The sequence below is a fragment of the Anomaloglossus baeobatrachus genome, chromosome 4 (assembly GCF_048569485.1).
Source record: "Anomaloglossus baeobatrachus isolate aAnoBae1 chromosome 4, aAnoBae1.hap1, whole genome shotgun sequence".
Taxonomy (NCBI): domain Eukaryota; kingdom Metazoa; phylum Chordata; class Amphibia; order Anura; family Aromobatidae; genus Anomaloglossus; species Anomaloglossus baeobatrachus.
In genome coordinates, this window is record NC_134356.1 from 610,790,315 (window position 1) to 610,812,268 (window position 21,954).

Below are 21,954 nucleotides of genomic sequence, written 5' to 3' on the forward strand. Positions count from 1 at the left end.
GATTGCTACTTTTAATTGAAAGAAGTGTAACCATGCTAAATAATAAAATACGATATTACAAATACAGCATATAAAATATAGCAACAGAGCGTGTGTTCATCCCAGCCAATGCACATGTGCACTTCCTGAAGCAACAGGATGTTTCAGTTTAAAAATGCCCATTGGCCAGTGTGATAAATGTCTCAATTGATTCTTCATAAAGATTGTGATCTGGTAAAAAATGTATTTTCAAACTGTGGAAAAAGCAACAACACAAATCCTGTTTTATCAAATAGTTACATTTCGGAGCAAATTTTTCATTTTAAATTTCTGATTGTTTTTTTTTCATATATGCAATGCTACAGCCCAGCAGCTGCTCCAGTGGCGCAATCGGTCAGCGCGCGGTACTTATAAAGCAGTAACTGATGAGCTATGCCGAGGTTGTGAGTTCAAGCCTCACCTGGAGCAGAATTTTCTTGTCTTCCTTTGTTATTTTGAACAAATGCGTTAGCCAAAGTTTCTCGAGTTCCATCATGATCTACTTGCACGATTGAGAAGGAAGTTTCCGAGAGATATTTACTTTTTATGGTTTCTTGTTTAATTTGCTGTATATTACAAAAGTCTCACCAGTTTTACCATGATCTAGTACCATATTGTAAAGGGAAATGTAAAAGATAAATTGTTTTTTTAAGGCTTCTGGGAGCCAAATATTATTTTCTTCATTGGCATCAATAATGTGGAGTGACTACATGATGAAAAGGACATGACAAAGGAAGCCCTGGCTCTCAGCAGAAAAGAAAGAAGCACGTGGTTATGGTTGTTTTCAAGTTGGAGTACAAACTTACAAGACCATTTTTGAAAATGCAATTAAAACGGATAATTGCCTGCTACAGAAAATAGAACCCACGGCATGAACTACCTTGAGAAGTTCCAGTGGCCTAATGGATAAGGCACTGGCCTCCTAAGCCAAGGATTGTGGGTTCAAGTCCCATCTGGGGTGATTGCTTATCTCTGGAACAGCGCATGGTCTGTCTAATCTTTCTAACAGTTTGAATTTGATCTTGCAAAATTCTCCAAAAAAGAAAGATTGCAACTTTTAATTGAAAGAAGTGTGACCATGCTAAATAATAAAATACGATATTACAAATACAGCATATAAAATATAGCAACAGAGCGTGTGTTCATTCCAGCCAATGCACATGTGCACTTCCTGAAGCAACAGGATGTTTCAGTTTAAAAATGCCCATTGGCCAGTGTGATAAATGTCTCAATTGATTCTTCATAAAGATTGTGATCTGGTAAAAAATGTATTTTCAAACTGTGGAAAAAGCAACAACACAAATTCTGTTTTATCAAATAGTTACATTTCGGAGCAAATTTTTCATTTTAAATTTCTGATTGTTTTTTTTTCATATATGCAATGCTGCAGCCCAGCAGCTGCTCCAGTGGCGCAATCAGTCAGCGCGCGGTACTTACAAAGCAGTAACTGATGAGCTATGCCGAGGTTGTGAGTTCAAGCCTCACCTGGAGCAGACTTTTCTTGTCTTCCTTTGTTATTTTGAACAAATGCGTTAGCCAAAGTTTCTCGAGTTCCATCATGATCTACTTGCACGATTGAGAAGGAAGTTTCCGAGAGATATTTACTTTTTATGGTTTCTTGTTTAATTTGCTGTATATTACAAAAGTCTCACCAGTTTTACCATGATCTAGTACCATATTGTAAAGGGAAATGTAAAAGATAAATTGTTTTTTTAAGGCTTCTGGGAGCCAAATATTATTTTCTTCATTGGCATCAATAATGTGGAGTGACTACATGATGAAAAGGACATGACAAAGGAAGCCCTGGCTCTCAGCAGAAAAGAAAGAAGCACGTGGTTATGGTTGTTTTCAAGTTGGAGTACAAACTTACAAGACCATTTTTGAAAATGCAATTAAAACGGATAATTGCCTGCTACAGAAAATAGAACCCACGGCATGCACTACCTTGAGAAGCCCCAGTGGCCTAATGGATAAGGCACTGGCCTCCTAAGCCAGGGATTGTGAGTTCAAGTCCCATCTGGGGTGTTTGCTTATCTCTGGAAAAGCGCATGGTCTGTCTAATCTTTCCACCAGTTTGAATTTGATCTTGCAAAATTCTCCAAAAAAGAAAGATTGCTACTTTTAATTGAAAGAAGTGTGACCATGCTAAATAATAAAATACGATATTACAAATACAGCATATAAAATATAGCAACAGAGCGTGTGTTCATCCCAGCCAATGCACATGTGCACTTCCTGAAGCAACAGGATGTTTCAGTTTAAAAATGCCCATTGGCCAGTGTGATAAATGTCTCAATTGATTCTTCATAAAGATTGTGATCTGGTAAAAAATGTATTTTCAAACTGTGGAAAAAGCAACAACACAAATCCTGTTTTTTCAAATAGTTACATTTCGGAGCAAATTTTTCATTTTAAATTTCTGATTGTTTTTTTTTCATATATGCAATGCTGCAGCCCAGCAGCTGCTCCAGTGGCGCAATCGGTCAGCGCGCGGTACTTATAAAGCAGTAACTGATGAGCTATGCCGAGGTTGTGAGTTCAAGCCAAACCTGGAGCAGACTTTTCTTGTCTTCCTTTGTTATTTTGAACAAATGCGTTAGCCAAAGTTTCTCGAGTTCCATCATGATCTACTTGCACGATTGAGAAGGAAGTTTCCGAGAGATATTTACTTTTTATGGTTTCTTGTTTAATTTGCGGTATATTACAAAAGTCTCACCAGTTTTACCATGATCTAGTACCATATTGTAAAGGGAAATGTAAAAGATAAATTGTTTTTTTAAGGCTTCTGGGCGCCAAATATTATTTCCTTCATTGGCATCAATAATGTGGAGTGACTACATGATGAAAAGGACATGACAAAGGAAGCCCTGGCTCTCAGCAGAAAAGAAAGAAGCACGTGGTTATGGTTGTTTTCAAGTTGGAGTACAAACTTACAAGACCATTTTTGAAAATGCAATTAAAACGGATAATTGCCTGCTACAGAAAAAAGAACCCACGGCATGAACTACCTTGAGAAGCCCCAGTGGCCTAATGGATAAGGCACTGGCCTCCTAAGCCAGGGATTGTGGGTTCAAGTCCCATCTGGGGTGTTTGCTTATCTCTGGAACAGCGCATGGTCTGTCTAATCTTTCTACCTGTTTGAATTTGATATTGCAAAATTCTCCAAAAAAGAAAGATTGCTACTTTTAATTGAAAGAAGTGTGACCATGCTAAATAATAAAATACGATATTACAAATACAGCATATAAAATATAGCAACAGAGCGTGTGTTCATCCCAGCCAATGCACATGTGCACTTCCTGAAGCAACAGGATGTTTCAGTTTAAAAATGCCCATTGGCCAGTGTGATAAATGTCTCAATTGATTCTTCATAAAGATTGTGATCTGGTAAAAAATGTATTTTCAAACTGTGGAAAAAGCAACAACACAAATCCTGTTTTATCAAATAGTTACATTTCGGAGCAAATTTTTCATTTTAAATTTCTGATTGTTTTTTTTTCATATATGCAATGCTACAGCCCAGCAGCTGCTCCAGTGGCGCAATCGGTCAGCGCGCGGTACTTATAAAGCAGTAACTGATGAGCTATGCCGAGGTTGTGAGTTCAAGCCTCACCTGGAGCAGACTTTTCTTGTCTTCCTTTGTTATTTTGAACAAATGCGTTAGCCAAAGTTTCTCGAGTTCCATCATGATCTACTTGCACGATTGAGAAGGAAGTTTCCGAGAGATATTTACTTTTTATGGTTTCTTGTTTAATTTGCTGTATATTACAAAAGTCACACCAGTTTTACCATGATCTAGTACCATATTGTAAAGGGAAATGTAAAAGATAAATTGTTTTTTAAGGCTTCTGGGAGCCAAATATTATTTTCTTCATTGGCATCAATAATGTGGAGTGACTACATGATGAAAAGGACATGACAAAGGAAGCCCTGGCTCTCAGCAGAAAAGAAAGAAGCATGTGGTTATGGTTGTTTTCAAGTTGGAGTACAAACTTACAAGACCATTTTTGAAAATGCAATTAAAACGGATAATTGCCTGCTACAGAAAAAAAGAACCCACGGCATAACTACCTTGAGAAGCCTCAGTGGCCTAATGGATAAGGCACTGGCCTTCTAAGCCAGGGATTGTGGGTTCAAGTCCCATCTGGGGTGTTTGCTTATCTCTGAAACAGCGCATGGTCTGTCTAATCTTTCTATCAGTTTGAATTTGATATTGCAAAATTCTCCAAAAAAGAAAGATTGCGACTTTTAATTGAAAGAAGTGTGACCATGCTAAATAATAAAATACGATATTACAAATACAGCATATAAAATATAGCAACAGAGCGTGTGTTCATCCCAGCCAATGCACATGTGCACTTCCTGAAGCAACAGGATGTTTCAGTTTAAAAATGCCCATTGGCCAGTGTGATAAATGTCTCAATTGATTCTTCAGAAAGATTGTGATCTGGTAAAAAATGTATTTTCAAACTGTGGAAAAAGCAACAACACAAATCCTGTTTTATCAAATAGTTACATTTCGGAGCAAATTTTTCATTTTAAATTTCTGATTGTTTTTTTTTCATATATGCAATGCTACAGCCCAGCAGCTGCTCCAGTGGCGCAATCGGTCAGCACGCGGTACTTATAAAGCAGTAACTGATGAGCTATGCCGAGGTTGTGAGTTCAAGCCTCACCTGGAGCAGACTTTTCTTGTCTTCCTTTGTTATTTTGAACAAATGCGTTAGCCAAAGTTTCTCGAGTTCCATCATGATCTACTTGCACGATTGAGAAGGAAGTTTCCGAGAGATATTTACTTTTTATGGTTTCTTGTTTAATTTGCTGTATATTACAAAAGTCTCACCAGTTTTACCATGATCTAGTACCATATTGTAAAGGGAAATATAAAAGATAAATTGTTTTTTTAAGGCTTCTGGGAGCCAAATATTATTTCCTTCATTGGCATCAATAATGTGGAGTGACTACATGATGAAAAGGACATGACAAAGGAAGCCCTGGCTCTCAGCAGAAAAGAAAGAAGCACGTGGTTATGGTTGTTTTCAAGTTGGAGTACAAACTTACAAGACCATTTTTGAAAATGCAATTAAAACGGATAATTGCCTGCTACAGAAAATAGAACCCACGGCATGAACTACCTTGAGAAGCCCCAGTGGCCTAATGGATAAGGCACTGGCCTCCTAAGCCAGGGATTGTGGGTTCAAGTCCCATCTGGGGTGTTTGCTTATCTCTGAAACAGCGCATGGTCTGTCTAATCTTTCTACCAGTTTGAATTTGATCTTGCAAAATTCTCCAAAAAAGAAAGATTGCTACTTTTAATTGAAAGAAGTGTGACCATGCTAAATAATAAAATACGATATTACAAATACAGCATATAAAATATAGCAACAGAGCGTGTGTTCATCCCAGCCAATGCACATGTGCACTTCCTGAAGCAACAGGATGTTTCAGTTTAAAAATGCCCATTGGCCAGTGTGATAAATGTCTCAATTGATTCTTCATAAAGATTGTGATCTGGTAAAAAATGTATTTTCAAACTGTGGAAAAAGCAACAACACAAATCCTGTTTTATCAAATAGTTACATTTCGGAGCAAATTTTTCATTTTAAATTTCTGATTGTTTTTTTTCCAGTGGCGCAATCGGTCAGCGCGCGGTACTTATAAAGCAGTAACTGATGAGCTATGCCGAGGTTGTGAGTTCAAGCCTCACCTGGAGCAGACTTTTCTTGTCTTCCTTTGTTATTTTGAACAAATGCGTTAGCCAAAGTTTCTCGAGTTCCATCATGATCTACTTGCACGATTGAGAAGGAAGTTTCCGAGAGATATTTACTTTTTATGGTTTCTTGTTTAATTTGCTGTATATTACAAAAGTCTCACCAGTTTTACCATGATCTAGTACCATATTGTAAAGGGAAATGTAAAAGATAAATTGTTTTTTTAAGGCTTCTGGGAGCCAAATATTATTTCCTTCATTGGCATCAATAATGTGGAGTGACTACATGATGAAAAGGACATGACAAAGGAAGCCCTGGCTCTCAGCAGAAAAGAAAGAAGCATGTGGTTATGGTTGTTTTCAAGTTGGAGTACAAACTTACAAGACCATTTTTGAAAATGCAATTAAAACGGATAATTGCCTGCTACAGAAAAAAAGAACCCACGGCATGAACTACCTTGAGAAGCCCCAGTGGCCTAATGGATAAGGCACTGGCCTTCTAAGCCAGGGATTGTGGGTTCAAGTCCCATCTGGGGTGTTTGCTTATCTCTGAAACAGCGCATGGTCTGTCTAATCTTTCTATCAGTTTGAATTTGATCTTGCAAAATTCTCCAAAAAAGAAAGATTGCGACTTTTAATTGAAAGAAGTGTGACCATGCTAAATAATAAAATACGATAGTACAAATACAGCATATAAAATATAGCAACAGAGCGTGTGTTCATCCCAGCCAATGCACATGTGCACTTCCTGAAGCAACAGGATGTTTCAGTTTAAAAATGACCATTGGCCAGTGTGATAAATGTCTCAATTGATTCTTCATAAAGATTGTGATCTGGTAAAAAATGTATTTTCAAACTGTGGAAAAAGCAACAACACAAATCCTGTTTTATCAAATAGTTACATTTCGGAGCAAATTTTTCATTTTAAATTTCTGATTGTTTTTTTTTCATATATGCAATGCTGCAGCCCAGCAGCTGCTCCAGTGGCGCAATCGGTCAGCGTGCGGTACTTATAAAGCAGTAACTGATGAGCTATGCCGAGGTTGTGAGTTCAAGCCTCACCTGGAGCAGACTTTTCTTGTCTTCCTTTGTTATTTTGAACAAATGCGTTAGCCAAAGTTTCTCGAGTTCCATCATGATCTACTTGCACGATTGAGAAGGAAGTTTCCGAGAGATATTTACTTTTTATGGTTTCTTGTTTAATTTGCTGTATATTACAAAAGTCTCACCAGTTTTACCATGATCTAGTACCATATTGTAAAGGGAAATGTAAAAGATAAATTGTTTTTTTAAGGCTTCTGGGAGCCAAATATTATTTCCTTCATTGGCATCAAAAATGTGGAGTGACTACATGATGAAAAGGACATGACAAAGGAAGCCCTGGCTCTCAGCAGAAAAGAAAGAAGCACGTGGTTATGGTTGTTTTCAAGTTGGAGTACAAACTTACAAGACCATTTTTGAAAATGCAATTAAAACGGATAATTGCCTGCTACAGAAAATAGAACCCACGGCATGAACTACCTTGAGAAGCCCCAGTGGCCTAATGGATAAGGCACTGGCCTCATAAGCCAGGGATTGTGGGTTCAAGTCCCATCTGGGGTGTTTGCTTATCTCTGAAACAGCGCATGGTCTGTCCAATTTTTCTACCAGTTTGAATTTGATCTTGCAAAATTCTACAAAAAAGAAAGATTGCTACTTTTAATTGAAAGAAGTGTGACCATGCTAAATAATAAAATACGATATTACAAATACAGCATATAAAATATAGCAACAGAGCGTGTGTTCATCCCAGCCAATGCACATGTGCACTTCCTGAAGCAACAGGATGTTTCAGTTTAAAAATGCCCATTGGCCAGTGTGATAAATGTCTCAATTGATTCTTCATAAAGATTGTGATCTGGTAAAAAATGTATTTTCAAACTGTGGAAAAAGCAACAACACAAATCCTGTTTTATCAAATAGTTACATTTCGGAGCAAATTTTTCATTTTAAATTTCTGATTGTTTTTTTTTTCATATATGCAATGCTGCAGCCCAGCAGCTGCTCCAGTGGCGCAATCGGTCAGCGCGCGGTACTTATAAAGCAGTAACTGATGAGCTATGCCGAGGTTGTGAGTTCAAGCCTCACCTGGAGCAGACTTTTCTTGTCTTCCTTTGTTATTTTGAACAAATGCGTTAGCCAAAGTTTCTCGAGTTCCATCATGATCTACTTGCACGATTGAGAAGGAAGTTTCCGAGAGATATTTACTTTTTATGGTTTCTTGTTTAATTTGCTGTATATTACAAAAGTCTCACCAGTTTTACCATGATCTAGTACCATATTGTAAAGGGAAATGTAAAAGATAAATTGTTTTTTTAAGGCTTCTGGGAGCCAAATATTATTTTCTTCATTGGCATCAATAATGTGGAGTGACTACATGATGAAAAGGACATGACAACGGAAGCCCTGGCTCTCAGCAGAAAAGAAAGAAGCACGTGGTTATGGTTGTTTTCAAGTTGGAGTACAAACTTACAAGACCATTTTTGAAAATGCAATTAAAACGGATAATTGCCTGCTACAGAAAATAGAACCCACGGCATGAACTACCTTGAGAAGCCCCAGTGGCCTAATGGATAAGGCACTGGCCTCCTAAGCCAGGGATTGTGGGTTCAAGTCCCATCTAGGGTGTTTGCTTATCTCTGGAACAGCGCATGGTCTGTCTAATCTTTCTACCAGTTTGAATTTGATCTTGCAAAATTCTCCAAAAAAGAAAGATTGCTACTTTTAATTGAAAGAAGTGTGACCATGCTAAATAATAAAATACGATATTACAAATACAGCATATAAAATATAGCAACAGAGCGTGTGTTCATCCCAGCCAATGCACATGTGCACTTCCTGAAGCAACAGGATGTTTCAGTTTAAAAATGCCCATTGGCCAGTGTGATAAATGTCTCAATTGATTCTTCATAAAGATTGTGATCTGGTAAAAAATGTATTTTCAAACTGTGGAAAAAGCAACAACACAAATCCTGTTTTATCAAATAGTTACATTTCGGAGCAAATTTTTCATTTTAAATTTCTGATTGTTTTTTTTCATATATGCAATGCTGCAGCCCAGCAGCTGCTCCAGTGGCGCAATCGGTCAGTGCGCGGTACTTATAAAGCAGTAACTGATGAGCTATGCCGAGGTTGTGAGTTCAAGCCTCACCTGGAGCAGACTTTTCTTGTCTTCCTTTGTTATTTTGAACAAATGAGTTAGCCAAAGTTTCTCGAGTTCCATCATGATCTACTTGCACGATTGAGAAGGAAGTGTCCGAGAAATATTTACTTTTTATGGTTTCTTGTTTAATTTGCTGTATATTACAAAAGTCTCACCAGTTTTACCATGATCTAGTACCATATTGTAAAGGGAAATGTAAAAGATGAATTGTTTTTTTAAGGCTTCTGGGAGCCAAATATTATTTTCTTCATTGGCATCAATAATGTGGAGTGACTACATGATGAAAAGGACATGACAAAGGAAGCCCTGGCTCTCAGCAGAAAAGAAAGAAGCACGTGGTTATGGTTGTTTTCAAGTTGGAGTACAAACTTACAAGACCATTTTTGAAAATGCAATTAAAACGGATAATTGCCTGCTACAGAAAATAGAACCCATGGCATGAACTACTTTGAGAAGCCCCAGTGGCCTAATGGATAAGGCACTGGCCTCCTAAGCCAGGGATTGTGGGTTCAAGTCCCATCTGGGGTGTTTGCTTATCTCTGAAACAGCGCATGGTCTGTCTAATCTTTCTACCAGTTTGAATTTGATCTTGCAAAATTCTCCAAAAAAGAAAGATTGCGACTTTTAATTGAAAGAAGTGTGACCATGCTAAATAATAAAATACGATATTACAAATACAGCATATAAAATATAGCAACAGAGCGTGTGTTCATCCCAGCCAATGCACATGTGCACTTCCTGAAGCAACAGGATGTTTCAGTTTAAAAATGCCCATTGGCCAGTGTGATAAATGTCTCAATTGATTCTTCATAAAGATTGTGATCTGGTAAAAAATGTATTTTCAAACTGTGGAAAAAGCAACAACACAAATCCTGTTTTATCAAATAGTTACATTTCGGAGCAAATTTTTCATTTTAAATTTCTGATTGTTTTTTTTTCATATATGCAATTCTGCAGCCCAGCAGCTGCTCCAGTGGCGCAATCGGTCAGCACGCGGTACTTATAAAGCAGTAACTGATGAGCTATGCAGAGGTTGTGAGTTCAAGCCTCACCTGGAGCAGACTTTTCTTGTCTTCCTTTGTTATTTTGAACAAATGCGTTAGCCAAAGTTTCTCGAGTTCCATCATGATCTACTTGCACGATTGAGAAGGAAGTGTCCGAGAGATATTTACTTTTTATGGTTTCTTGTTTAATTTGCTGTATATTACAAAAGTCTCACCAGTTTTACCATGATCTAGTACCATATTGTAAAGGGAAATGTAAAAGATAAATTGTTTTTTTAAGGCTTCTGGGAGCCAAATATTATTTCCTTCATTGGCATCAATAATGTGGAGTGACTACATGATGAAAAGGACATGACAAAGGAAGCCCTGGCTCTCAGCAGAAAAGAAAGAAGCACGTGGTTATGGTTGTTTTCAAGTTGGAGTACAAACTTACAAGACCATTTTTGAAAATGCAATTAAAACGGATAATTGCCTGCTACAGAAAATAGAACCCACGGCATGAACTACCTTGAGAAGCCCCAGTGGCCTAATGGATAAGGCACTGGCCTCCTAAGCCAGGGATTGTGGGTTCAAGTCCCATCTGGGGTGTTTGCTTATCTCTGGAACAGCGCATGGTCTGTCCAATTTTTCTACCAGTTTGAATTTGATCTTGCAAAATTCTCCAAAAAAGAAAGATTGCTACTTAAAATTGAAAGAAGTGTGACCATGCTAAATAATAAAATACGATATTACAAATACAGCATATAAAATATAGCAACAGAGCGTGTGTTCATCCCAGCCAATGCACATGTGCACTTCCTGAAGCAACAGGATGTTTCAGTTTAAAAATGCCCATTGGCCAGTGTGATAAATGTCTCAATTGATTCTTCATAAAGATTGTGATCTGGTAAAAAATGTATTTTCAAACTGTGGAAAAAGCAACAACACAAATCCTGTTTTATCAAATAGTTACATTTCGGAGCAAATTTTTCATTTTAAATTTCTGATTGTTTTTTTTTCATATATGCAATGCTACAGCTCAGCAGCTGCTCCAGTGGCGCAATCGGTCAGCGCGCGGTACTCATAAAGCAGTAACTGATGAGCTATGCTGAGGTTGTGAGTTCAAGCCTCACCTGGAGCAGACTTTTCTTGTCTTCCTTTGTTATTTTGAACAAATGCGTTAGCCAAAGTTTCTCGAGTTCCATCATGATCTACTTGCACGATTGAGAAGGAAGTTTCCGAGAGATATTTACTTTTTATGGTTTCTTGTTTAATTTGCTGTATATTACAAAAGTCTCACCAGTTTTACTATGATCTAGTACCATATTGTAAAGGGAAATGTAAAAGATAAATTGTTTTTTTAAGGCTTCTGGGAGCCAAATATTATTTCCTTCATTGGCATCAATAATGTGGAGTGACTACATGATGAAAAGGACATGACAAAGGAAGCCCTGGCTCTCAGCAGAAAAGAAAGAAGCACGTGGTTATGGTTGTTTTCAAGTTGGAGTACAAACTTACAAGACCATTTTTGAAAATGCAATTAAAACGGATAATTGCCTGCTACAGAAAAAAGAACCCACGGCATGAACTACCTTGAGAAGCCCCAGTGGCCTAATGGATAAGGCACTGGCCTTCTAAACCAGGGATTGTGGGTTCAAGTCCCATCTGGGGTGTTTGCTTATCTCTGAAACAGCGCATGGTCTGTCTAATCTTTCTATCAGTTTGAATTTGATCTTGCAAAATTCTCCAAAAATGAAAGATTGCGACTTTTAATTGAAAGAAGTGTGACCATGCTAAATAATAAAATACGATATTACAAATACAGCATATAAAATATAGCAACAGAGCGTGTGTTCATCCCAGCCAATGCACATGTGCACTTCCTGAAGCAACAGGATGTTTCAGTTTAAAAATGCCCATTGGCCAGTGTGATAAATGTCTCAATTGATTCTTCATAAAGATTGTGATCTGGTAAAAAATGTATTTTCAAACTGTGGAAAAAGCAACAACACAAATCCTGTTTTATCAAATAGTTACATTTCGGAGCAAATTTTTCATTTTAAATTTCTGATTGTTTTTTTTTCATATATGCAATTCTGCAGCCCAGCAGCTGCTCCAGTGGCGCAATCGGTCAGCACGCGGTACTTATAAAGCAGTAACTGATGAGCTATGCAGAGGTTGTGAGTTCAAGCCTCACCTGGAGCAGACTTTTCTTGTCTTCCTTTGTTATTTTGAACAAATGCGTTAGCCAAAGTTTCTCGAGTTCCATCATGATCTACTTGCACGATTGAGAAGGAAGTGTCCGAGAGATATTTACTTTTTATGGTTTCTTGTTTAATTTGCTGTATATTACAAAAGTCTCACCAGTTTTACCATGATCTAGTACCATATTGTAAAGGGAAATGTAAAAGATAAATTGTTTTTTTAAGGCTTCTGGGAGCCAAATATTATTTCCTTCATTGGCATCAATAATGTGGAGTGACTACATGATGAAAAGGACATGACAAAGGAAGCCCTGGCTCTCAGCAGAAAAGAAAGAAGCACGTGGTTATGGTTGTTTTCAAGTTGGAGTACAAACTTACAAGACCATTTTTGAAAATGCAATTAAAACGGATAATTGCCTGCTACAGAAAATAGAACCCACGGCATGAACTACCTTGAGAAGCCCCAGTGGCCTAATGGATAAGGCACTGGCCTCCTAAGCCAGGGATTGTGGGTTCAAGTCCCATCTGGGGTGTTTGCTTATTTCTGGAACAGCGCATGGTCTGTCCAATTTTTCTATCAGTTTGAATTTGATCTTGCAAAATTCTCCAAAAATGAAAGATTGCGACTTTTAATTGAAAGAAGTGTGACCATGCTAAATAATAAAATACGATATTACAAATACAGCATATAAAATATAGCAACAGAGCGTGTGTTCATCCCAGCCAATGCACATGTGCACTTCCTGAAGCAACAGGATGTTTCAGTTTAAAAATGCCTATTGGCCAGTGTGATAAATGTCTCAATTGATTCTTCATAAAGATTGTGATCTGGTAAAAAATGTATTTTCAAACTGTGGAAAAGGCAACAACACAAATCCTGTTTTATCAAATAGTTACATTTCGGAGCAAATTTTTCATTTTAAATTTCTGATTGTTTTTTTTTCATATATGCAATGCTGCAGCCCAGCAGCTGCTCCAGTGGCGCAATCGGTCAGCACGCGGTACTTATAAAGCAGTAACTGATGAGCTATGCCGAGGTTGTGAGTTCAAGCCTCACCTGGAGCAGACTTTTCTTGTCTTCCTTTGTTATTTTGAACAAATGCGTTAGCCAAAGTTTCTCGAGTTCCATCATGATCTACTTGCACGATTGAGAAGGAAGTGTCCGAGAGATATTTACTTTTTATGGTTTCTTGTTTAATTTGCTGTATATTACAAAAGTCTCACCAGTTTTACCATGATCTAGTACCATATTGTAAAGGGAAATGTAAAAGATAAATTGTTTTTTTAAGGCTTCTGGGAGCCAAATATTATTTCCTTCATTGGCATCAATAATGTGGAGTGACTACATGATGAAAAGGACATGACAAAGGAAGCCCTGGCTCTCAGCAGAAAAGAAAGAAGCACGTGGTTATGGTTGTTTTCAAGTTGGAGTACAAACTTACAAGACCATTTTTGAAAATGCAATTAAAACGGATAATTGCCTGCTACAGAAAATAGAACCCACGGCACGAACTACCTTGAGAAGCCCCAGTGGCCTAATGGATAAGGCACTGGCCTCCTAAGCCAGGGATTGTGGGTTCAAGTCCCATCTGGGGTGTTTGCTTATCTCTGAAACAGCGCATGGTCTGTCTAATCTTTCTACCAGTTTGAATTTGATCTTGCAAAATTCTCCAAAAAAGAAAGATTGCTACTTTTAATTGAAAGAAGTGTGACCATGCTAAATAATAAAATACGATATTACAAATACAGCATATAAAATATAGCAACAGAGCGTGTGTTCATCCCAGCCAATGCACATGTGCACTTCCTGAAGCAACAGGATGTTTCAGTTTAAAAATGCCCATTGGCCAGTGTGATAAATGTCTCAATTGATTCTTCATAAAGATTGTGATCTGGTAAAAAATGTATTTTCAAACTGTGGAAAAAGCAACAACACAAATCCTGTTTTATCAAATAGTTACATTTCGGAGCAAATTTTTCATTTTAAATTTCTGATTGTTTTTTTTTCATATATGCAATGCTGCAGCTCAGCAGCTGCTCCAGTGGCGCAATCGGTCAGCGCGCGGTACTTATAAAGCAGTAACTGATGAGCTATGCCGAGGTTGTGAGTTCAAGCCTCACCTGGAGCAGACTTTTCTTGTCTTCCTTTGTTATTTTGAACAAATGCGTTAGCCAAAGTTTCTCGAGTTCCATCATGATCTACTTGCACGATTGAGAAGGAAGTTTCCGAGAGATATTTACTTTTTATGGTTTCTTGTTTAATTTGCTGTATATTACAAAAGTCTCACCAGTTTTACTATGATCTAGTACCATATTGTAAAGGGAAATGTAAAAGATAAATTGTTTTTTTAAGGCTTCTGGGAGCCAAATATTATTTCCTTCATTGGCATCAATAATGTGGAGTGACTACATGATGAAAAGGACATGACAAAGGAAGCCCTGGCTCTCAGCAGAAAAGAAAGAAGCACGTGGTTATGGTTGTTTTCAAGTTGGAGTACAAACTTACAAGACCATTTTTGAAAATGCAATTAAAACGGATAATTGCCTGCTACAAAAAAGAACCCACGGCATGAACTACCTTGAGAAGCCCCAGTGGCCTAATGGATAAGGCACTGGCCTTCTAAGCCAGGGATTGTGGGTTCAAGTCCCATCTGGGGTGTTTGCTTATCTCTGAAACAGCGCATGGTCTGTCTAATCTTTCTATCAGTTTGAATTTGATCTTGCAAAATTCTCCAAAAATGAAAGATTGCGACTTTTAATTGAAAGAAGTGTGACCATGCTAAATAATAAAATACGATATTACAAATACAGCATATAAAATATAGCAACAGAGCGTGTGTTCATCCCAGCCAATGCACATGTGCACTTCCTGAAGCAACAGGATGTTTCAGTTTAAAAATGCCCATTGGCCAGTGTGATAAATGTCTCAATTGATTCTTCATAAAGATTGTGATCTGGTAAAAAATGTATTTTCAAACTGTGGAAAAAGCAACAACACAAATCCTGTTTTATCAAATAGTTACATTTCGGAGCAAATTTTTCATTTTAAATTTCTGATTGTTTTTTTTTCATATATGCAATGCTACAGCCCAGCAGCTGCTCCAGTGGCGCAATCGGTCAGCGCGCGGTACTTATAAAGCAGTAACTGATGAGCTATGCCGAGGTTGTGAGTTCAAGCCTCACCTGGAGCAGACTTTTCTTGTCTTCCTTTGTTATTTTGAACAAATGCGTTAGCCAAAGTTTCTCGAGTTCCATCATGATCTACTTGCACGATTGAGAAGGAAGTGTCCGAGAGATATTTACTTTTTATGGTTTCTTGTTTAATTTGCTGTATATTACAAAAGTCTCACCAGTTTTACCATGATCTAGTACCATATTGTAAAGGGAAATGTAAAAGATAAATTGTTTTTTTAAGGCTTCTGGGAGCCAAATATTATTTCCTTCATTGGCATCAATAATGTGGAGTGACTACATGATGAAAAGGACATGACAAAGGAAGCCCTGGCTCTCAGCAGAAAAGAAAGAAGCACGTGGTTATGGTTGTTTTAAAGTTGGAGTACAAACTTACAAGACCATTTTTGAAAATGCAATTAAAATGGATAATTGCCTGCTACAGAAAATAGAACCCACGGCATGAACTACCTTGAGAAGCCCCAGTGGCCTAATGGATAAGGCACTGGCCTTCTAAGCCAGGGATTGTGGGTTCAAGTCCCATCTGGGGTGTTTGCTTATCTCTGAAACAGCGCATGGTCTGTCTAATCTTTCTACCAGTTTGAATTTGATCTTGCAAAATTCTCCAAAAAAGAAAGATTGCTACTTTTAATTGAAAGAAGTGTGACCATGCTAAATAATAAAATACGATATTACAAATACAGCATATAAAATATAGCAACAGAGCGTGTGTTCATCCCAGCCAATGCACATGTGCACTTCCTGAAGCAACAGGATGTTTCAGTTTAAAAATGCCCATTGGCCAGTGTGATAAATGTCTCAATTGATTCTTCATAAAGATTGTGATCTGGTAAAAAATGTATTTTCAAACTGTGGAAAAAGCAACAACACAAATCCTGTTTTATCAAATAGTTACATTTCGGAGCAAATTTTTCATTTTAAATTTCTGATTGTTTTTTTTTCATATATGCAATGCTGCAGCTCATCAGCTGCTCCAGTGGCGCAATCGGTCAGCGCGCGGTACTTATAAAGCAGTAACTGATGAGCTATGCCGAGGTTGTGAGTTCAAGCCTCACCTGGAGCAGACTTTTCTTGTCTTCCTTTGTTATTTTGAACAAATGCGTTAGCCAAAGTTTCTCGAGTTCCATCATGATCTACTTGCACGATTGAGAAGGAAGTTTCCGAGAGATATTTACTTTTTATGGTTTCTTGTTTAATTTGCTGTATATTACAAAAGCCTCACCAGTTTTACTATGATCTAGTACCATATTGTAAAGGGAAATGTAAAAGATAAATTGTTTTTTTAAGGCTTCTGGGAGCCAAATATTATTTCCTTCATTGGCATCAATAATGTGGAGTGACTACATGATGAAAAGGACATGACAAAGGAAGCCCTGGCTCTCAGCAGAAAAGAAAGAAGCACGTGGTTATGGTTGTTTTCAAGTTGGAGTACAAACTTACAAGACCATTTTTGAAAATGCAATTAAAACGGATAATTGCCTGCTACAAAAAAAGAACCCACGGCATGAACTACCTTGAGAAGCCCCAGTGGCCTAATGGATAAGGCACTGGCCTTCTAAGCCAGGGATTGTGGGTTCAAGTCCAATCTGGGGTGTTTGCTTATCTCTGAAACAGCGCATGGTCTGTCTAATCTTTCTATCAGTTTGAATTTGATCTTGCAAAATTCTCCAAAAATGAAAGATTGCGACTTTTAATTGAAAGAAGTGTGACCATGCTAAATAATAAAATACGATATTACAAATACAGCATATAAAATATAGCAACAGAGCGTGTGTTCATCCCAGCCAATGCACATGTGCACTTCCTGAAGCAACAGGATGTTTCAGTTTAAAAGTGCCCATTGGCCAGTGTGATAAATGTCTCAATTGATTCTTCATAAAGATTGTGATCTGGTAAAAAATGTATTTTCAAACTGTGGAAAAAGCAACAACACAAATCCTGTTTTATCAAATAGTTACATTTCGGAGCAAATTTTTCATTTTAAATTTCTGATTGTTTTTTTTTTCATATATGCAATGCTACAGCCCAGCAGCTGCTCCAGTGGTGCAATCGGTCAGCGCGCGGTACTTATAAAGCAGTAACTGATGAGTTATGCCGAGGTTGTGAGTTCAAGCCTCACCTGGAGCAGACTTTTCTTGTCTTCCTTTGTTATTTTGAACAAATGCGTTAGCCAAAGTTTCTCGAGTTCCATCATGATCTACTTGCACGATTGAGAAGGAAGTGTCCGAGAGATATTTACTTTTTATGGTTTCTTGTTTAATTTGCTGTATATTACAAAAGTCTCACCAGTTTTACCATGATCTAGTACCATATTGTAAAGGGAAATGTAAAAGATAAATTGTTTTTTAAGGCTTCTGGGAGCCAAATATTATTTCCTTCATTGGCATCAATAATGTGGAGTGACTACATGATGAAAAGGACATGACAAAGGAAGCCCTGGCTCTCAGCAGAAAAGAAAGAAGCACGTGGTTATGGTTGTTTTAAAGTTGGAGTACAAACTTACAAGACCATTTTTGAAAATGCAATTAAAACGGATAATTGCCTGCTACAAAAAAAGAACCCACGGCATGAACTACCTTGAGAAGCCCCAGTGGCCTAATGGATAAGGCACTGGCCTTCTAAGCCAGGGATTGTGGGTTCAAGTCCCATCTGGGGTGTTTGCTTATCTCTGAAACAGCGCATGGTCTGTCTAATCTTTCTATCAGTTTGAATTTGATCTTGCAAAATTCTCCAAAAATGAAAGATTGCGACTTTTAATTGAAAGAAGTGTGACCATGCTAAATAATAAAATACGATATTACAAATACAGCATATAAAATATAGCAACAGAGCGTGTGTTCATCCCAGCCAATGCACATGTGCACTTCCTGAAGCAACAGGATGTTTCAGTTTAAAAATGCCCATTGGCCAGTGTGATAAATGTCTCAATTGATTCTTCATAAAGATTGTGATCTGGTAAAAAATGTATTTTCAAACTGTGGAAAAAGCAACAACACAAATCCTGTTTTATCAAATAGTTACATTTCGGAGCAAATTTTTCATTTTAAATTTCTGATTGTTTTTTTTTCATATATGCAATGCTACAGCCCAGCAGCTGCTCCAGTGGCGCAATCGGTCAGCGCGCGGTACTTATAAAGCAGTAACTGATGAGCTATGCCGAGGTTGTGAGTTCAAGCCTCACCTGGAGCAGACTTTTCTTGTCTTCCTTTGTTATTTTGAACAAATGCGTTAGCCAAAGTTTCTCGAGTTCCATCATGATCTACTTGCACGATTGAGAAGGAAGTGTCCGAGAGATATTTACTTTTTATGGTTTCTTGTTTAATTTGCTGTATATTACAAAAGTCTCACCAGTTTTACCATGATCTAGTACCATATTGTAAAGGGAAATGTAAAAGATAAATTGTTTTTTAAGGCTTCTGGGAGCCAAATATTATTTCCTTCATTGGCATCAATAATGTGGAGTGACTACATGATGAAAAGGACATGACAAAGGAAGCCCTGGCTCTCAGCAGAAAAGAAAGAAGCACGTGGTTATGGTTGTTTTAAAGTTGGAGTACAAACTTACAAGACCATTTTTGAAAATGCAATTAAAACGGATAATTGCCTGCTACAAAAAAAGAACCCACGGCATGAACTACCTTGAGAAGCCCCAGTGGCCTAATGGATAAGGCACTGGCCTTCTAAGCCAGGGATTGTGGGTTCAAGTCCCATCTGGGGTGTTTGCTTATCTCTGAAACAGCGCATGGTCTGTCTAATCTTTCTATCAGTTTGAATTTGATCTTGCAAAATTCTCCAAAAATGAAAGATTGCGACTTTTAATTGAAAGAAGTGTGACCATGCTAAATAATAAAATACGATATTACAAATACAGCATATAAAATATAGCAACAGAGCGTGTGTTCATCCCAGCCAATGCACATGTGCACTTCCTGAAGCAACAGGATGTTTCAGTTTAAAAATGCCTATTGGCCAGTGTGATAAATGTCTCAATTGATTCTTCATAAAGATTGTGATCTGGTAAAAAATGTATTTTCAAACTGTGGAAAAGGCAACAACACAAATCCTGTTTTATCAAATAGTTACATTTCGGAGCAAATTTTTCATTTTAAATTTCTGATTGTTTTTTTTTCATATATGCAATGCTGCAGCCCAGCAGCTGCTCCAGTGGCGCAATCGGTCAGCACGCGGTACTTATAAAGCAGTAACTGATGAGCTATGCCGAGGTTGTGAGTTCAAGCCTCACCTGGAGCAGACTTTTCTTGTCTTCCTTTGTTATTTTGAACAAATGCGTTAGCCAAAGTTTCTCGAGTTCCATCATGATCTACTTGCACGATTGAGAAGGAAGTGTCCGAGAGATATTTACTTTTTATGGTTTCTTGTTTAATTTGCTGTATATTACAAAAGTCTCACCAGTTTTACCATGATCTAGTACCATATTGTAAAGGGAAATGTAAAAGATAAATTGTTTTTTTAAGGCTTCTGGGAGCCAAATATTATTTCCTTCATTGGCATCAATAATGTGGAGTGACTACATGATGAAAAGGACATGACAAAGGAAGCCCTGGCTCTCAGCAGAAAAGAAAGAAGCACGTGGTTATGGTTGTTTTCAAGTTGGAGTACAAACTTACAAGACCATTTTTGAAAATGCAATTAAAACGGATAATTGCCTGCTACAGAAAATAGAACCCACGGCACGAACTACCTTGAGAAGCCCCAGTGGCCTAATGGATAAGGCACTGGCCTCCTAAGCCAGGGATTGTGGGTTCAAGTCCCATCTGGGGTGTTTGCTTATCTCTGAAACAGCGCATGGTCTGTCTAATCTTTCTACCAGTTTGAATTTGATCTTGCAAAATTCTCCAAAAAAGAAAGATTGCTACTTTTAATTGAAAGAAGTGTGACCATGCTAAATAATAAAATACGATATTACAAATACAGCATATAAAATATAGCAACAGAGCGTGTGTTCATCCCAGCCAATGCACATGTGCACTTCCTGAAGCAACAGGATGTTTCAGTTTAAAAATGCCCATTGGCCAGTGTGATAAATGTCTCAATTGATTCTTCATAAAGATTGTGATCTGGTAAAAAATGTATTTTCAAACTGTGGAAAAAGCAACAACACAAATCCTGTTTTATCAAATAGTTACATTTCGGAGCAAATTTTTCATTTTAAATTTCTGATTGTTTTTTTTTCATATATGCAATGCTGCAGCTCAGCAGCTGCTCCAGTGGCGCAATCGGTCAGCGCGCGGTACTTATAAAGCAGTAACTGATGAGCTATGCCGAGGTTGTGAGTTCAAGCCTCACCTGGAGCAGATTTTTCTTGTCTTCCTTTGTTATTTTGAACAAATGCGTTAGCCAAAGTTTCTCGAGTTCCATCATGATCTACTTGCACGATTGAGAAGGAAGTTTCCGAGAGATATTTACTTTTTATGGTTTCTTGTTTAATTTGCTGTATATTACAAAAGTCTCACCAGTTTTACTATGATCTAGTACCATATTGTAAAGGGAAATGTAAAAGATAAATTGTTTTTTTAAGGCTTCTGGGAGCCAAATATTATTTCCTTCATTGGCATCAATAATGTGGAGTGACTACATGATGAAAAGGACATGACAAAGGAAGCCCTGGCTCTCAGCAGAAAAGAAAGAAGCACGTGGTTATGGTTGTTTTCAAGTTGGAGTACAAACTTACAAGACCATTTTTGAAAATGCAATTAAAACGGATAATTGCCTGCTACAAAAAAAGAACCCACGGCATGAACTACCTTGAGAAGCCCCAGTGGCCTAATGGATAAGGCACTGGCCTTCTAAGCCAGGGATTGTGGGTTCAAGTCCCATCTGGGGTGTTTGCTTATCTCTGAAACAGCGCATGGTCTGTCTAATCTTTCTATCAGTTTGAATTTGATCTTGCAAAATTCTCCAAAAATGAAAGATTGCGACTTTTAATTGAAAGAAGTGTGACCATGCTAAATAATAAAATACGATATTACAAATACAGCATATAAAATATAGCAACAGAGCGTGTGTTCATCCCAGCCAATGCACATGTGCACTTCCTGAAGCAACAGGATGTTTCAGTTTAAAAATGCCCATTGGCCAGTGTGATAAATGTCTCAATTGATTCTTCATAAAGATTGTGATCTGGTAAAAAATGTATTTTCAAACTGTGGAAAAAGCAACAACACAAATCCTGTTTTATCAAATAGTTACATTTCGGAGCAAATTTTTCATTTTAAATTTCTGATTGTTTTTTTTTCATATATGCAATGCTACAGCCCAGCAGCTGCTCCAGTGGCGCAATCGGTCAGCGCGCGGTACTTATAAAGCAGTAACTGATGAGCTATGCCGAGGTTGTGAGTTCAAGCCTCACCTGGAGCAGACTTTTCTTGTCTTCCTTTGTTATTTTGAACAAATGCGTTAGCCAAAGTTTCTCGAGTTCCATCATGATCTACTTGCACGATTGAGAAGGAAGTTTCCGAGAGATATTTACTTTTTATGGTTTCTTGTTTAATTTGCTGTATATTACAAAAGTCTCACCAGTTTTACCATGATCTAGTACCATATTGTAAAGGGAAATGTAAAAGATAAATTGTTTTTTTAAGGCTTCTGGGAGCCAAATATTATTTTCTTCATTGGCATCAATAA

General features: G+C 37.6%; 33 non-coding genes across 33 annotated transcripts; all 33 read left to right on the forward strand.

Annotated features, from left to right (window-relative positions):
* The first annotated feature begins 354 nt into the window (after window positions 1-354).
* TRNAI-UAU (transfer RNA isoleucine (anticodon UAU)) lies at window positions 355-447 on the forward strand. The gene is given in 2 exon segments: window positions 355-392; window positions 412-447. It is a non-coding gene; the product is annotated as a tRNA-Ile (tRNA).
* Window positions 448-1,970: 1,523 nt separating this feature from the next.
* TRNAR-CCU (transfer RNA arginine (anticodon CCU)) lies at window positions 1,971-2,043 on the forward strand. The gene has a single exon. It is a non-coding gene; the product is annotated as a tRNA-Arg (tRNA).
* Window positions 2,044-3,034: 991 nt separating this feature from the next.
* On the forward strand, window positions 3,035-3,107 carry TRNAR-CCU (transfer RNA arginine (anticodon CCU)). Its single transcript has one exon. It is a non-coding gene; the product is annotated as a tRNA-Arg (tRNA).
* Window positions 3,108-3,546: 439 nt separating this feature from the next.
* Window positions 3,547-3,639, forward strand: TRNAI-UAU (transfer RNA isoleucine (anticodon UAU)). Its single transcript is given in 2 exon segments — window positions 3,547-3,584; window positions 3,604-3,639. It is a non-coding gene; the product is annotated as a tRNA-Ile (tRNA).
* A 458-nt stretch (window positions 3,640-4,097) lies between these two features.
* TRNAR-UCU (transfer RNA arginine (anticodon UCU)) lies at window positions 4,098-4,170 on the forward strand. Its single transcript has one exon. It is a non-coding gene; the product is annotated as a tRNA-Arg (tRNA).
* Window positions 4,171-4,609: 439 nt separating this feature from the next.
* Window positions 4,610-4,702, forward strand: TRNAI-UAU (transfer RNA isoleucine (anticodon UAU)). Its single transcript is given in 2 exon segments — window positions 4,610-4,647; window positions 4,667-4,702. It is a non-coding gene; the product is annotated as a tRNA-Ile (tRNA).
* A 459-nt stretch (window positions 4,703-5,161) lies between these two features.
* TRNAR-CCU (transfer RNA arginine (anticodon CCU)) lies at window positions 5,162-5,234 on the forward strand. Its single transcript has one exon. It is a non-coding gene; the product is annotated as a tRNA-Arg (tRNA).
* A 959-nt stretch (window positions 5,235-6,193) lies between these two features.
* Window positions 6,194-6,266, forward strand: TRNAR-UCU (transfer RNA arginine (anticodon UCU)). Its single transcript has one exon. It is a non-coding gene; the product is annotated as a tRNA-Arg (tRNA).
* Window positions 6,267-6,705: 439 nt separating this feature from the next.
* Window positions 6,706-6,798, forward strand: TRNAI-UAU (transfer RNA isoleucine (anticodon UAU)). The gene is given in 2 exon segments: window positions 6,706-6,743; window positions 6,763-6,798. It is a non-coding gene; the product is annotated as a tRNA-Ile (tRNA).
* A 972-nt stretch (window positions 6,799-7,770) lies between these two features.
* Window positions 7,771-7,863, forward strand: TRNAI-UAU (transfer RNA isoleucine (anticodon UAU)). Its single transcript is given in 2 exon segments — window positions 7,771-7,808; window positions 7,828-7,863. It is a non-coding gene; the product is annotated as a tRNA-Ile (tRNA).
* Window positions 7,864-8,322: 459 nt separating this feature from the next.
* TRNAR-CCU (transfer RNA arginine (anticodon CCU)) lies at window positions 8,323-8,395 on the forward strand. Its single transcript has one exon. It is a non-coding gene; the product is annotated as a tRNA-Arg (tRNA).
* A 438-nt stretch (window positions 8,396-8,833) lies between these two features.
* On the forward strand, window positions 8,834-8,926 carry TRNAI-UAU (transfer RNA isoleucine (anticodon UAU)). Its single transcript is given in 2 exon segments — window positions 8,834-8,871; window positions 8,891-8,926. It is a non-coding gene; the product is annotated as a tRNA-Ile (tRNA).
* Window positions 8,927-9,385: 459 nt separating this feature from the next.
* Window positions 9,386-9,458, forward strand: TRNAR-CCU (transfer RNA arginine (anticodon CCU)). The gene has a single exon. It is a non-coding gene; the product is annotated as a tRNA-Arg (tRNA).
* A 991-nt stretch (window positions 9,459-10,449) lies between these two features.
* TRNAR-CCU (transfer RNA arginine (anticodon CCU)) lies at window positions 10,450-10,522 on the forward strand. Its single transcript has one exon. It is a non-coding gene; the product is annotated as a tRNA-Arg (tRNA).
* A 991-nt stretch (window positions 10,523-11,513) lies between these two features.
* Window positions 11,514-11,586, forward strand: TRNAR-UCU (transfer RNA arginine (anticodon UCU)). The gene has a single exon. It is a non-coding gene; the product is annotated as a tRNA-Arg (tRNA).
* Window positions 11,587-12,577: 991 nt separating this feature from the next.
* TRNAR-CCU (transfer RNA arginine (anticodon CCU)) lies at window positions 12,578-12,650 on the forward strand. Its single transcript has one exon. It is a non-coding gene; the product is annotated as a tRNA-Arg (tRNA).
* A 439-nt stretch (window positions 12,651-13,089) lies between these two features.
* Window positions 13,090-13,182, forward strand: TRNAI-UAU (transfer RNA isoleucine (anticodon UAU)). The gene is given in 2 exon segments: window positions 13,090-13,127; window positions 13,147-13,182. It is a non-coding gene; the product is annotated as a tRNA-Ile (tRNA).
* A 459-nt stretch (window positions 13,183-13,641) lies between these two features.
* On the forward strand, window positions 13,642-13,714 carry TRNAR-CCU (transfer RNA arginine (anticodon CCU)). The gene has a single exon. It is a non-coding gene; the product is annotated as a tRNA-Arg (tRNA).
* A 439-nt stretch (window positions 13,715-14,153) lies between these two features.
* Window positions 14,154-14,246, forward strand: TRNAI-UAU (transfer RNA isoleucine (anticodon UAU)). Its single transcript is given in 2 exon segments — window positions 14,154-14,191; window positions 14,211-14,246. It is a non-coding gene; the product is annotated as a tRNA-Ile (tRNA).
* Window positions 14,247-14,703: 457 nt separating this feature from the next.
* Window positions 14,704-14,776, forward strand: TRNAR-UCU (transfer RNA arginine (anticodon UCU)). The gene has a single exon. It is a non-coding gene; the product is annotated as a tRNA-Arg (tRNA).
* Window positions 14,777-15,215: 439 nt separating this feature from the next.
* Window positions 15,216-15,308, forward strand: TRNAI-UAU (transfer RNA isoleucine (anticodon UAU)). Its single transcript is given in 2 exon segments — window positions 15,216-15,253; window positions 15,273-15,308. It is a non-coding gene; the product is annotated as a tRNA-Ile (tRNA).
* Window positions 15,309-15,767: 459 nt separating this feature from the next.
* Window positions 15,768-15,840, forward strand: TRNAR-UCU (transfer RNA arginine (anticodon UCU)). Its single transcript has one exon. It is a non-coding gene; the product is annotated as a tRNA-Arg (tRNA).
* A 439-nt stretch (window positions 15,841-16,279) lies between these two features.
* On the forward strand, window positions 16,280-16,372 carry TRNAI-UAU (transfer RNA isoleucine (anticodon UAU)). Its single transcript is given in 2 exon segments — window positions 16,280-16,317; window positions 16,337-16,372. It is a non-coding gene; the product is annotated as a tRNA-Ile (tRNA).
* Window positions 16,373-16,830: 458 nt separating this feature from the next.
* TRNAR-UCU (transfer RNA arginine (anticodon UCU)) lies at window positions 16,831-16,903 on the forward strand. Its single transcript has one exon. It is a non-coding gene; the product is annotated as a tRNA-Arg (tRNA).
* A 440-nt stretch (window positions 16,904-17,343) lies between these two features.
* TRNAI-UAU (transfer RNA isoleucine (anticodon UAU)) lies at window positions 17,344-17,436 on the forward strand. Its single transcript is given in 2 exon segments — window positions 17,344-17,381; window positions 17,401-17,436. It is a non-coding gene; the product is annotated as a tRNA-Ile (tRNA).
* Window positions 17,437-17,893: 457 nt separating this feature from the next.
* Window positions 17,894-17,966, forward strand: TRNAR-UCU (transfer RNA arginine (anticodon UCU)). Its single transcript has one exon. It is a non-coding gene; the product is annotated as a tRNA-Arg (tRNA).
* Window positions 17,967-18,405: 439 nt separating this feature from the next.
* On the forward strand, window positions 18,406-18,498 carry TRNAI-UAU (transfer RNA isoleucine (anticodon UAU)). Its single transcript is given in 2 exon segments — window positions 18,406-18,443; window positions 18,463-18,498. It is a non-coding gene; the product is annotated as a tRNA-Ile (tRNA).
* A 457-nt stretch (window positions 18,499-18,955) lies between these two features.
* TRNAR-UCU (transfer RNA arginine (anticodon UCU)) lies at window positions 18,956-19,028 on the forward strand. Its single transcript has one exon. It is a non-coding gene; the product is annotated as a tRNA-Arg (tRNA).
* Window positions 19,029-19,467: 439 nt separating this feature from the next.
* On the forward strand, window positions 19,468-19,560 carry TRNAI-UAU (transfer RNA isoleucine (anticodon UAU)). Its single transcript is given in 2 exon segments — window positions 19,468-19,505; window positions 19,525-19,560. It is a non-coding gene; the product is annotated as a tRNA-Ile (tRNA).
* A 459-nt stretch (window positions 19,561-20,019) lies between these two features.
* TRNAR-CCU (transfer RNA arginine (anticodon CCU)) lies at window positions 20,020-20,092 on the forward strand. Its single transcript has one exon. It is a non-coding gene; the product is annotated as a tRNA-Arg (tRNA).
* A 439-nt stretch (window positions 20,093-20,531) lies between these two features.
* TRNAI-UAU (transfer RNA isoleucine (anticodon UAU)) lies at window positions 20,532-20,624 on the forward strand. The gene is given in 2 exon segments: window positions 20,532-20,569; window positions 20,589-20,624. It is a non-coding gene; the product is annotated as a tRNA-Ile (tRNA).
* A 458-nt stretch (window positions 20,625-21,082) lies between these two features.
* TRNAR-UCU (transfer RNA arginine (anticodon UCU)) lies at window positions 21,083-21,155 on the forward strand. Its single transcript has one exon. It is a non-coding gene; the product is annotated as a tRNA-Arg (tRNA).
* A 439-nt stretch (window positions 21,156-21,594) lies between these two features.
* TRNAI-UAU (transfer RNA isoleucine (anticodon UAU)) lies at window positions 21,595-21,687 on the forward strand. The gene is given in 2 exon segments: window positions 21,595-21,632; window positions 21,652-21,687. It is a non-coding gene; the product is annotated as a tRNA-Ile (tRNA).
* The last annotated feature ends 267 nt before the right edge of the window (window positions 21,688-21,954 follow it).